At 47.7% G+C, this 12291-nt stretch overlaps 1 protein-coding gene across 4 annotated transcripts in view; it reads right to left on the bottom strand.

Annotated features, from left to right (window-relative positions):
- Window positions 1-12291, bottom strand: part of Ctif (CBP80/20-dependent translation initiation factor) — a 239411-nt gene that overhangs the window by 89739 nt on the left and 137381 nt on the right. The window lies entirely within an intron of this gene.

Genomic DNA, 12291 nt, shown 5'->3' with positions numbered 1-12291 from the left:
AACGAATACATTTCTTTTTGGATAATGTTATTCCTTCTCTCGCTCTCTCCCAGTTTTTCCCTCCTATCCCCACCCACAAGTTGTACAGTTCATTTTTCACTGCCAGTTTATTTAGTTACAAAGTAATATTTTAGTAATTTCACTTAAGTATGTCATAATTACATTGAGGTTCTAGTGTTTATTTTCTAACATTCCTATGGTTCATTCACCAGTGACACCTGAAAACCTTTGATCTGTTTTTGTCAGATTTCCTTTAGCTAGATAGTTGTGAGTCTTACTTGTGCTTCTTTTAAAGAAATGTTCTTGCTTGGGAAATATAAAGTCTACATAGCTATGTGGCACTGAGCCAAGCGTTGGGTATCTTCAATGTTCAAGAGACTATGTTTGTTGAATGACAGACGCACTGAGCAAACGCAGACCAGGCCCTGCAGCCCTCACAGGTCCCTGCCCTGGGGCAACTTGTTCAGAGGAGCTCTGGGAGGAGCTCCTGTCTTCAGAGAACATCCTTGTAATATTCTGGGGTCCTGGGAGAGGAAGACATGCTCTTGCTTTTGATGTAGAGGACTTACTAAGCCTTTCTATAGAGAAGAGGAAGTGAATCACTGGTGCATCCTGGGAGAACCAGCTTCTCCTATGCCTCCTTGATAACACTGGTATGCTTGTTTTTAGCTAAATATTGAGCTTCCTTTTTTAGTTTTGGTTGTTGGTTGTAAGGTTTGAACTAAGGGCCTGAGTACTGTTCTTGATCTCTTTTGCTCAAGGTTGGAGCTCTACCACTTTAAGCCACAGCTCTGCTACCAGTTTTCTGGTGGTTAATTGGAGATAAGAGTCATAGACTTTCCTGACCGTGGCTGGCTTCAAACCTCCATCCTCAGATCTCAGTCTACTGAGTGGCTAGGATTATAGGTGTAAGCCACCAGTGCCCAGCTCCCTGCCTATACCTGAATGTTGATCTCAGATTTTTCTTCTCCAGAGCTGTGAGGAAATATGTCCTCTAGTGGTTGGTGGCACTTTATTATGGTAGCCCCTGCAAATGAATACCAAGTGATATTTAATATGGTGGCTTTGGGCAAAGATGGGCTCTTCAATTATTCCACAAACAATTCTTTTCCTTTCTTTTCTTTTCTTTCTTTCTTTCGTCATGGGGCTTGACCTCTGGGCCTAGGTTCTGTTCCTCAGCTCTTTAGCTCGAGACAAGTACTCTACCTCTTAAGCTACAGCACCACTTCTGGTTTTCTGGTAGTTAATTGGGGATGAGTCTCATGGACTTATCTGCCTGGGCTGGCTTTGAACTGCGATCCTAAGATCTCAGCCTCCTGAGTATCTAGGATTACAGGTGTTAGCACCTGTGCCTAGTACAGATAACTCTTTCTAAGCAGAGGACAGCAGAAGGAACAAATGTGAGCTGTGCATCATCTTGCTGGGTTCTGAGTGACACTGCTGAACAAAGACAATGCTGTTCTTACTCTCTAGTGGACAAGGCAGCTCTACCCTATACCACTCCCCTGTTGTTCCATATGTTCAGTCTTATTCTCCAATGTGTGACATCAAGATTGGAAGGATGATCATTGGTACCAGTGGAGGGTTTGGCCTTATTGGCTGTGTGGGACATTGAATCATGCTTATCCCAGAAATTTTATAACCAATTGCTCTCCAGAAGGCCCAGAGCTACATTCAAATGCCTAAGTTGGCCCTGAAGGCTTTGGGGTCTTGTTCTGAGAAGCATAAACCAACCCAGCCTGGGAGAGTGGAAGAAAGATGAGGAAGGTTAAGGGCAGGGAGCATGTTTCAGTAACAGAGTACTTACCCAGCATGCACAGGACTCTGGGTTCAATCCCCAGCACTAGGAAAACCCTCCAACCTATCTCCTCTCAAAAGCTCAACATGATAGCGCATGCCTGTAATCACAACTATTCAAGAGGAGGCAGGTGGATCAAGGCCAGACTAGGCAAAGCTAATAAAAGCCTATCTCAAAACCAAAATACAAAAAGGGTTGGAGGCATGGCTCAAATAGTAGCCTGCTTGCCTATGTGTGAGGCCCTGGGTTCATTCCATAGTATAACAATAACAACAAATAAAAAAAACAACAGAACTCTAATGTTCAACAACAGCCCCCTGCCTGCGGCGGCCCCCCTCCCCCATTCCTGTGACTTCTGTCATTTCTTCTTCCTTAGTTTTTCAATGACTTCCAACTAAGTGGTCCCTTTTCCTTCCATTTATCCTAGAGAGGAACCTTGGAATTTCCCTGGCAGATAATGTTGGGCTTCTCACAACTCTGGTCATCCTTATTTAGAATTTGTATGGTGTCTGTAGCTATGGCTCAAGAAATGTCCCTCAAGGAGGGCTGATCAGGCCCTTCCTAGCATTTCCCACTCAACCATTTCAGGGATTTCTCTTTCTCCACCCAGTAGCTGCCCCCTTCCTGGCCCCCAAGGGGACAAACAACGTCTGTCCAGAGGAGGAGGAAGGAAGTCATTTTTGCATGGCTGGTGGTTAAGGGCTCCAGAAAGAAATCAGCAAGCAGTATGTGCAGAGCTTCTGCTGATCATCCCCAGACACTTGAAGGATGTGGAATCCTATTTCTCTTTTTTATTTCTAAAGACTTTGGGGCCAGTAGCCTGACAATGACTGATGATTTGCTCGTTTGCAGCACTTAACATGTGTCTTTTTTTTTTCCCTGTAGGTTTAAAGAGGGCCAAAAAGCCCACCATTCAGAATCCCCCAGCCCCCCCCCCCCACGCTCCCTGACTGGGAAGACAAGACAGTTGGAGTGGCTTGCTATGGAGCTGACTGGCAGATAGGCTCTGCTGTGACCCTCGGAGACCAGGGAAGATCCCAGGACACTAAGTTTCCATCTTCTTCTCCCTCTGTAAGGGTTTGTAACAGTTCTTGGGGCAACTGATTGATGGGCCCAGCCTCTGTGTGTAGGCAGGCCATTGTCTTTCTTCCCACTTAGAGATTATTTTGCAGGTTAGGATGGAACTCAGACCTTGTGCATGCTAGGCAAGCTTTGTACCATTAAGCTTTCTTTCTCCCCATTTTACAGATTAGCCAATTGTGGCTCCTGGCATAAGCCAAACCTATCCATACATGACAAACCCAGAAACCACCTCTGCATGCCTCCTATTCACCTAGTGATCTAAGCCTCTCTGGAGAGCAGGGATGGTTTACCAGAGACATCTTTGGTGACAACCACAAGAGGACCAACTCCTCGGAAGGAGCCAAGAGTGTTGCTGGAACCATTGCACCGACTTTGTCCTGGTCTTGTTCCTCACCAAAGGAGACCCATGCTTCTCTGCTCTGGCCATTCATAAATATTTGCAAGCAGTGGCTGCTTGAGCTGGTCCAAACCAGTGCCTCTCTCTTCTGTGTTTGCTGGCACTGGGTTTTGTCAATACCTTCACCAGGGGCCAGCTGGCTGCTCCCCACGGGACCTGTGGGTTTGGGTTTGGCTGGGTCCAGTTAAGCTGCTTCTGCTACCAGCCACTGGGTAAATGAGGAGGCTGTAGACACATGGACATGTGGCCTAGCGCTGGGACACCCAGCTTAGACATTCAGCACTGTCAGCACAAAGGACAAATGTCTACCTCTCTGCAGGTTCAGCTCTGGCTGTCACTCTGGGTGTCTCCAATCAGTAAGAGAATGAGGGGGTGAGGGGATGGGAGGATGGCTTAGGACACAATGTCTCACTTGGGCTCCTGGTAGCATCCGTCATTAAGACAAGAATGCTTACCCCCTTCCCCAACCCAAGCTTGAACTCGTCCTGGGTTCTGTCCCTGGGCTTCTTTTTGCTCAAGGCTAGCGCTCCACCACTTGAGCCACAGTGCCACTTTCAGCTTTCTCTGAGTAGTTTATTGGAGTTGAGTCTCATAGACTTTCCTGCTCAGGCTGGCTTTGAACCATGATCCTCATATCTCAGCCTCCTTATTAGCTAGGATTACAGGTGTGAGCCACTGGAGCATGACTTCTTCTTTTTTTTTTAAAGGGAGAAGGAGTTGGAGATGACCAGATTATGCTTTTTCTACTGTTCAATTTGTTTTTTCTTTTTTCTTTGAATTCTAAAATCAGATGTCTTGTTTTATTCTAAGACTGCTTTCTTTTATTAACAAAACAAAACAAAACAAAAAACAAAGTTCTCGGAACACCATGGTGGCATTTTGGGAGGTGGGTGTCGGGAGAAGTTCAAGTTTTGTTTTTTTTGTTTTAAATGGTTTTAACAGTGGTCCAACTGGAGACAAACGTCTCTCTGTTCGCTTTGTATTTCATAATCGTTCCCAAGTAGATATTCCAGGGGCCCCTGGCTTATTATGGTTCTCTCCATGGCGGACACTTTACCACATAATTTGTAGGTCTGCTTAAAAATTTCTGAAAGCAAAATTCCTAGGGCAAGTGGTTTGAAAGCTATGCATGGGATCATGTTTCCTGCTCTCAGGAAGCGTGGTGACTAGAGTGGGCGCATCCCCTCCTGCCTCTCCACGGACCCTGCCCTAGCTCCCTCCTTTCCTTCTCACCAGGCTCTGGGGACAAAGCGAGGCTGAGACCGAGCTCAGCGGCAGTGTTCAAGCTACCTCGCTGTAGCTAGATGAGGCTAAGCCCAGTGCCATTACACAACGTCTAGCAATGAAGGTCACGAGCCCCACTTGCAGAATGAAAGGGAAAAGTATTGGGGAGCTATTTTTTCTCTTGAGAAGACAACTGATGTTTTTTCCTCTTGTCCTGGGAAAGGGATTAGAGTGGCCCCTATAAATTGTGCACCTACTATGCGTTTAGGGCACAGTTAGATGATAGAACACGCAGGAAGATATGGCTTTCCAGGTCTGCTGGGAAGACAGTAGCCCACTCAGAGCCTGGCTCAGCTGGCCTGGGCGATTTCACTGCTCTGTAACTGTGTTCCCAATTCAGTCCCTGTCTCAGAGCTGACTGAGGATTACCTGACAGTTTTACAACACCTCATAGAGCATTAAGCCAAAGGCAGGCCCTCCTGAGCACATGGCCCTGTACCTGTGCACAGGTTTGAACACCTAGCCAGCCCTACCCAGACATCACAGGGATGCAAAGTAGTAGAAATAAAAAGGGCAAACATGTATGCAGTGTGCACAGCATGCTGGGAAAGGCTATCATTTAAAATTAAGGGAGAGATATGCCATCATTTACCCATTTTACAGAGGTCACTAAGTCACCGATGGAGCAAGGATCTTTCCTGAGGCTATACAATTTGCAAGTGGCGGAGGCCAGGTTTGAACTTTGGCCCTGAACATGTGCCCTCAACCACCGAGCTTTCCTGCTTCAAGCTTCCAAGGTCTGTTCCAGGGTCCTGAGGCTTGGGTCAGTTCACATGCTGAACCTCTAAACCCAAGTCACAGGGGAGGGGGTGAGGGTTGTTCTGTGGCATCCTAGCATGCAAATGTATGGGCTAAACAGGCTGAAGCATAGCCATAAGGCTGATCCAGACCCACCTGGGACTGAGGGTCTGGGGCCTGAAGGGGAGGGCTGGGAAGGCTCTGGATGGGGTAGAGGAAGCTGCCTTCCAGCTTGGCTCCACAGTGTCTGGGGAAAACCACAGAAGCCACATGTGGCCCTTGAGTTCCATCTGTGTTGGTAACAAGCCTTTCCCACCATACATATCTGCCCCCTGCCTGTGGCGGAGGCTGAGGGGACGGGCTGGGGAGGCTGAATTTTGGGGTGACCATGCTGTTTCATTGCTACTTTTGGGGAGAGGCCCCAGCTGGTCTTGTCACTGTCCCCCTTATCTGGCAACACAGATGCCAAGGGAGAATGGCTTTCTGGGGGATACTCCTGTGGGCCATGGTTCCTCATTCCTTTTTCTCAATCCTTCTGGAAACCCAAGGATTTGTCTCCTTCCTTCCCTCCCTCCTTCCATCCCTCCCTCCCTTCTCCCTCACCAATTTGCTGGTTGTCTTTGGCAAACACCCAGCTTCCTCCTGGTGTCTCAGAATCCCCAGTTGTGGAACAGGGGTACTGATCCTCACTCCATCCCCATTCTGGGTGGGTGCTTAGCTTCTTAGGGGTGGGGTCCCATTTCTCTCTAATTCCTGCTTGCAACATACGGCTGGGCTGAGTTTACAATGAAATAAACCCGGGAAAGCCTTTGGGGAACAAAGGCTTTCGGTTATAAATATGAAGTAGTATTTTTGTTCCAGAGTGAATCAGGCATTCCAAGAATCCTTGGCCTGCGAGTTCTAAGGCTGCGTGATGTCATGGGAAGAGCACGCGGCTGCCCCCGGGAGCTGTCAGGCTCCACGTGAACCTGGTGGACTGGGTCCAAGGAAAGGCCCTCGCCCTTCCGGTCAGCCCAGCCAAGCCTTGCTGTCTCCTAGGTCCAGCCTGTGGACCCTCACTGCAGCCTGCTGGCAGATCAGGACAGCTATGTAGTTGGTATGGTACAGACTTTGGAGCCAAGGCCTCAGAGTTCAAATTCTAACATTGCGATTCTAAGCTGTATAACTTTGGGTATGTTTCTTAACCTCCCTGCTTCCTTATCAAAGAATAGGAACCAATAGGAAGTCTAGCTCTCAGGGTTCTTGTGAACTTCCAAAGAGTTGGTAAACATGATATGTGAATAGCATCATGGTGGGCTTTCCAAGCGATATAGCATAGCTCTTGTGCACAGGGTCCAGGTGGAGAACAGAAGCTGCCTGCCATGTCTGATTTCTGTTCTAGTTCTGGGCCCTAAGCTGTACGTTGCCATCTTCTCACTCTCTGTGATCATGGGGAGATGTTGCCTAAAAGCCCCCCACAGGATGGGAGGCCACATTCAGTGACTTCCTTCACCCCATCTCAGTATCACTAGCAGCTACCACGGCTGGCCTTAGCAGCCTAGTCCTGGGATGAAGCTGCTCTCTGCCTGCTTGCTTCCTCCATGAGCTTCTTCTTTTTTTTTTTTTTTGGGTCCGGTCGTGGGGCCTGAACTCTGGGCCTGGGCGCTGTCCCTCAGCTCTTCAGCTCAAGGCGAGCGCTCTACCACTTGAGCCACAGTGCCACTTCTGGCTTTTTTTCTTTTTGCTTATGTGGTGCTGAGGAATCCAACCCAGGGCCTTGAGCATGCAAGGCAAGCGCTCTACCACTGAGCCACCTTCCCAGCCCTTCCTCCATGAGCTTCTGACTCTAGATGCCCTATCCCCGGGATCTTACCTCTATATGAGCTGTCTGTCACTGGAACGGTCTCATCCCCTGACCAACAGTGAGCTCTTAAGTTGTCTCATTCCTAACCTTCGCATATTGCACATGGTACCTCTTCCAGGAAGACCTCTTAGATCTCAGTGGCCACCATGGAGCCTCAGCAGGGAGGGAGCATGCGGCACTGACAACTGGGGAGTCAGATACTCCTGAGTTCACACCTTGGTTTTGCCCCTGTCTAGCTGGGTGATTTGAGGGAAGCTGTGTTGCTTTCTGTTGTCATGAGATGGCTTCTAGCCTCAGTCCCTCATTCCAGTCTTCCCAAGAGTGGGCTCTGCCTCTTGCCCCCATGCTGCATGTCCTCCCTCCTGGGCATCCTTCTTGCATTCCCTCTCCCAGGGCTGGAGGAAAACGGAAATGGATGGAAGCATTGGCCAACATAGTGTGTGGCAAGGATATTAGATTTGTAACTATAACTCAGTTGCCCCGAGTCTCCATCTTGTCTGCGGTGTCAAGTTTTGCAGTTCTAGTTACCCACACCAACCATGGTCTGGAAATACAAAATGGAAAAAAATCTCAGAAATCAACAACTCACACGTTTAAACTGTATGATGTTCTGAGTGAGGTGATGAAATCTGGGGCCCAGGTCCTGTGTTAGGACATGAATCACTCTATCCACACTGTATATGCTACCTCCCCGTTAGCTGTCTGCATTGCCAGATTGACTGTGAAGATATCTCAGTGCTTCTGCTTAAGTGACCCATATTTATGCTTAATAGTGGTCACAAAGATCAGGAGTGCTGTGCAAATGCTGGCAATTTGGCCATGCCAAAGAGAAGCCATAAGAAGCCATACAGTGCTTCTTTTAAGTGAAAAAGGCGAACATTCTTTTTTTTTTTTTTTTGGTCAGTTGTGGGGATTGAACTCAGGGCCTGAGGCTGTCGTGGAGCCTCTTTGTGTTCAAGGCTAGTGCTCTACTAGTTGAGCTACAACTCCACCTCTTGTTTTTGGGTGGTTAATTGGAGATAAGAGTCTCACAAAGACTTCTGCCTAGGCTGGCTACAAACTGTGATCCAATGACCTCAGTCTCCTGAGTAGCTAGAAGCCACTAGCATCTGGCAACATTCTTGATTTAATAGGGAAAGAAACAAAATACCTGTATGTTGAGGGCATTAAGATCCATAGTAAAAACAAAGCTGAGAAATCTGTGAAGAAGAAAGTGAAGTTTGTGCTACTTTTCCTATTGTGCCTCATTGTAAGGCTGAGTCCACAATAGGGAGGGTGTTAGATATTACTTCAACCCATACCAGCATGAGAAGGGGATGGCATACAGTCAGACACCTTGAGAGTGTTTTTGTGCTAGTACTGGGGCTGGAGCTCAGGGCTCTACCATTTGGGCACAGCTCCACTTGGAGCTCTTGGTGGTTAATTGGAGATCAGAGTCTCATGGGCTTTCCTGTCCCAGTTGGCTCTGAACCATGATCCTCAGATCTCAGCCTTCTGAGGAGTAAGATTATACTCATAGGCCATGCTCATGCCAGGCTCACCGCAGCCTCTTACACTTGTTCTAGCTTATCGTGAGACGCTATTGTTAATCTCTTTCCGTGACTAATTTATAACTTAAACATTATCACAGAAAACCCACAGTATATGTAGCATTCAGTACTATCTGTGGGTTCAGGAATCCAGGGGATCTAGGAACTAGTTTCCCATGGAGGAAAGGGGAGACTGCACTCAGACTTGAGGAGGACCCAGGCTGGTTCCCATCTGCTGGGGACATGCGTTCCCACCGAATCCTCACAGAAACCCTGGGGAGAATCTTCTTTCTTCTGAGAGGCTAGCAGAGACAGAACCTGGGTTTGAACTCCCAATCACTTGCATTTTACCTTGTGTATCTGACCACCAGTACTCTTGCAAGGAGACTTTCTCCTGGCTATACAATAAATATATAATAATTGGATGTGCTGAGCTGTACTTTGATTTGCCACAGTCCCTCCTGGGACTGGAAGAAAGGCCCCTTTCCCTATTACTTGGGAGCCAATGGTGGGGGTGGGGACTGCCACTCATTAGGGCCAACTGGGGAAAGCAAAGCCATTGGAATAAGCAGATTCCTTTTCTCCCAGATGTTCTGACCTGAGAGGTTTACTTTAAGGTCTGAGCGGAAAATTGGACAATGAACTTCAGGACTCTAATGTGGCCCCCATAGCTTCTTTGGGACCAGGAACCTGCCCCTCCACTAGGGCATATGTTCTTACCCACCACCTTCAGCCCTAACCCCACACAACTCTGTTCTTCCTGGCTATAGGCTCCCCATGTTCCCAACATGATAGCGAATTTGCTGATGAGAGGGGATGGAGCAATTAAGAGAGGCTCAATAGTGTGTGGCAAGCTCCTCCCTCAAGTTACAATTAATTCTTTATTCATATAAGGGCACATTTGATCTGAAGAATAAGTGATAACGAAGGTGCTACCTCTCCTGAAATTGGGGTAAAACTACACACTGCTTTTATTTGTTCTTTGCAACTCTGAACTCAGATGATCAGACTCTAAGAAGTCTGTATGTGCAGGGGCTCAGGCAGCTGCAAGGTGGCCGCCTATCCCTCACTGATCTTAAATAAATAACAGCAAGCTTGATACCTTATTGAAAAAGCCCAAGCAATAGCACAAGGCAAAATTTAGTGTCTGGGGCCACTGTGTGATGCTCCAAGTCTGTGTGTGTGGATGGAAAGGCCATGGTCATATAGAGGTCTCTCCTCAACCTAGCATGGGATGTGGCCCTGACCATTATTTTGCCAGATCTTGACCTACCATCCTGGCTAAGGGCTCCTGTCTCCTCAATCCTTCCTCCTCCTATCTACTGCAAGAGCCAGAGATGGAGTGCAGCCCAAGAGCTTCACACCTGCCTGCCTGCCTGTGTGCCTGCCACTCCTGTTACCAATCACTACTTACCATAGATGTGCACATTTTGGGAGAGGAAAGAAAAGACTCAACTTTTAGAATCTGTGAGAATATTTGATCATAGAAGCAAGCTGTGACCCTAGGGTCCCAAGTATGAGAGACTCCCACAAACAAAGCATGTTCATGAGGGGAGGTCGGGAGAGCAGGCCAGGGTCAGGGCTATGCCCAAGGGAGCTGTACCGCAGGCTCTGAGATGCACCTTGCCCACAGATGGCTGGGTCCTGGGCCAGCCATGGGGAATAGCCAGATCTTCTTGGCTGGTCCTAAGGAGACTGTGGGAAAGATCCTTGGGCCAAGCAAAGATGGCAGGAGAGCAGAGGAGTCCAAACGTCCAAGGAGCTGGGTGGGCTTTGTGGGTTGTGGAGCCCCAGCAAGCTCCTGCTCTCCAGGGACAGACTCTTCTCACGTTTCATTACTGACAGGTTTGCTGGTCCCAGGTGGGCTGTTTGTTCCACCCTGGGAAGGAGAGGAAATGTGAAATGGACTTGGCTAGAGCTGGGGCTCCCTCGGGCCACATTTTTCAGCCAGGGCTGATGGAACTGATGAGTCCATGGCCAGAAGTTTCCCTGGACGAGGAGCCTCAGGAACCTCATGCCCAGCCCCAGCCCTAACCTCAGCTCCGCCATCTTGGGATATGCTTCCCAGGAAGATTGTTTCTCAGATCAGAATCTTGTAGAACCGATGGGATAGGGTGCTATAGCTTTCACTTGGAACATTTTTGCTCAGCCAGGCTTTAGAGTTAGAGTATGTGTTTCAAGTCATTCAAACAAGACTTTCTCCTGGTCCCAGGTTCTGGAGTCCCAGGGCTTGGAGTCATGACTTTAAAATCAGCCATACTCCTTCTTATGGCAGAAGGCAATTTGGGAGAAATGATGGAATGGGAAAAATCATTTGACAGCCAACATATGAATAATTGATTCAGGCAGGAATCTTTCACAGAGGCCGCAGGGTAACGCTGGAGGGAGGCCAGAATGTTGGCATACACAGTTTCACGAGTCTCCCCCAACCCCCACCTCAGAGGGGTTTTTTTGTTTTTGTTTTTTTTTGTCGGTCGTGGGGCCTGAACTCTGGGCCTGGGCGCTGTCCCTCAGCTCTTCAGCTCAAGGCTAGCCACAGCACCACTTCCAGCTTTTTCTGCTTATGTGGTTGCTGAGGAATCAAACCCAGGGCCTCATGCATGCAAGGCAAGCACTCTGCCACTGAACCACCTTCCCAGCCCCCTCAGAGATTTAAAAGAAAAATCACAAAGGAGAACTCAATCTTACCAGGTGATCAAAGTTTACCTCACCAGTCAAGGGGGTCAAAGGTCAGTGCTTACCTCCTGACTCAAAGCAGTAAGGACACACAACCTGAGCCTGACCGCAAGGAAATGCCAGAGAAGCCCCAAGTTCATGTTCAACACAATTTTTAACAACATTTGTGGACAGACGTCAAATAGAACTTTCTCTAATTAGCCAGAGATACCTTCTCCTTCATTTAGTATAAATTAAATCGAAAGCAAAAAAAAATCACCATTTTCTACCAGAAAATTCAAAGCCACATATCACCAATGCACTGTGGCTTTGGCACCACATACATACTAAACTGTGGGGAAAGTTTGGCTATAAAAGGTCTAAGAAGAAACAGAAGCATTTCTGATTTCATGAACTGTTGTTTGGAATTCTTATATTTTTACATTATTTTTGTTTAAAAATCAATGGTTGCATTTTTGTGGGATTCTTGCTTTGCTTCTAAAGGTTGGAACCAGGAGTTTTGGGGGAGCTTGAACAGCATGACGGGAGCGAGGGGGGGCTTTGACCCCCACTGACAGAGTATCCATGCCACCCTCATTCTTGAGCTGCACTTCCTGGATGGCACATGGATGCAAATGGGGAGAGTTATGACCCCATCTGTGTGCCTCATAAACTAGACTTCTGTGCATGTGTGTGCTGATTGGTCCTGGGGTTTGAACTTACATGTTGTCCTTCAGCTTTTCTGGTCAAGGTTAGCACTCAATCACTTGAACCACAGTTCCCCTTTCTTTTGCTTTTTGACAGCTAATTGGAGATAAGAGTCTCATGGACTTTCCTGCCTAGGCTGTCTTTGAACCATAATCCTTAGATCACAGCCTTTTGAGTAACTAAGATTACAGGCATGAACCACTGGTACCTAACTCAAATGAGAGAAAGAGAAAGAGAGAGAGAGAGAGAGAGAGAG

The sequence above is a fragment of the Dipodomys ordii genome, unplaced genomic scaffold (genome assembly GCF_000151885.1).
Source record: "Dipodomys ordii isolate 6190 unplaced genomic scaffold, Dord_2.0 Scaffold43, whole genome shotgun sequence".
Taxonomy (NCBI): Eukaryota; Metazoa; Chordata; class Mammalia; order Rodentia; family Heteromyidae; genus Dipodomys; species Dipodomys ordii.
Note: the sequence above shows the minus strand (reverse complement) of the source record. Positions and strands in the feature narration are given on the sequence as shown.